Here is a 1434-nt window from a genome sequence, read left to right on the forward strand (position 1 = left end):
TGAGATTTTAAAGTTCATGTTTTTTTGCATTTTAATTTTTTTTTATTTAAATTGATGATGAGTTGGTTGATATTTTTTAGTTCTTTATTTTAAAATTTAGATAATGCCAAAAAATTGTTGCTAATATATTGTCATAATGTTCTGAAAGCATCACAGTCCAAAATGAAATGTTTTTCTGATTCCACTAGCCAAAATCTTCTGAAGGTTCTTTCCCCTGTGAAATTGAAAGCATCACAGTCCAAGATAAAATGTTTTTCTAATTCGACTACCCAATCTTCCCAAGCTTCTCTCCACTGTCTCCTTTATACCAATTGATTTTTATAAATTTATAAACCATAAATAACAATTGATTTTCATGAAGAGTTTCACTGCGCTTTCAGAAGTCTCACAAACGCCGGGATTGCGATTAAAATATTCGCAACTCTCGGGTCTGCGTAAACACTGGTCGATGAGGATGGAACGAATGCTTTCTTCGCTGTTGAGTCTCCGGGCACCTGCGAAGCTCATCAGATGAGGTCTCTGTGCCATGTTGATCTGCCATTGCCATTGCCAAATATCTTTATCAGAACGAGGATGGAAGAAAGTGGGATGTGGGACTCCAATTTCATTCACATCCCATGGATGGCGTTCAATCAGAAGCTTCGTAACCAGCTGCATTTCAGGCAAGTGTAACAGCCTGCTTCCCCAATGGTCCCCATCCCGAAATCGCCTGAAATCCCACGAGATCTTGCCCAGAACCAGAACATGATCTCTTCCCTCATACCTCCTCCACCATGGCTGACCTTGAAGCCAATTCGCAAGCTCCATGGCGAGTTCATCTCGTTTCTGGCTACTGATATTTTCCCTGAAGTTCCATCTCAGCACATCGAGGCCTCCATAGAAGGGAATGTAGAACAAATTGGCCTCCTCGGGATTTGAAATCAGACATGGGTGCTTTGAGATTCTGGAATGGAAGGCAATCTCTAGGGCATATTGATAAGTCTGATACCAATGCTCATAAAAATTTTCGATGACCTTCCCCATTCCTCCATTTGTAAAATAATCACAGAGATTGAACAATGGAATCAGACTGTGACATTGCTCCATATATTTTCACCAATTCACGAGCAAATGTAACGTTTTCTCCACCAATGCTCTTATTCCCAATTATGGTCAATTCATTTGACACATTTCCAAATTTCTGTGGCGATGAAATCTCCACATTGGTATCTGTAATCTCCAGTTTCAGAGACCCTCCAAGCGCATTAACAGTCTCATTTACCAATGGCGACCCAAGCTTCAAGCCAGAACTCGCCAGCCTGAGCTCTTGATTCTCCTCATCACTACCAAGACTAATCTTGCCATCCTCAAGTGGGAAGCGCGTAGTGCTGGCCGACAAGCAATACCTATTCAACTTACTGCTCGAAAGACAGACATGGAGAACAGATAAAGGCA

The 1434-nt window shown here is 41.2% G+C and overlaps 1 pseudogene; it reads right to left on the reverse strand.

The window, feature by feature from the left end:
• Window positions 1–318: 318 nt before the first annotated feature.
• On the reverse strand, window positions 319–1023 carry LOC149165126 (xyloglucan-specific galacturonosyltransferase 1 pseudogene; annotated as a pseudogene).
• Window positions 1024–1434: the final 411 nt, after the last annotated feature.

This window comes from Pinus tabuliformis, chromosome 5_1, assembly GCF_031772625.1.
Source record: "Pinus tabuliformis cultivar Carrire ecotype Pingquan chromosome 5_1, CPIR1, whole genome shotgun sequence".
In the NCBI taxonomy this organism is placed as follows: Eukaryota; Viridiplantae; Streptophyta; class Pinopsida; order Pinales; family Pinaceae; genus Pinus; species Pinus tabuliformis.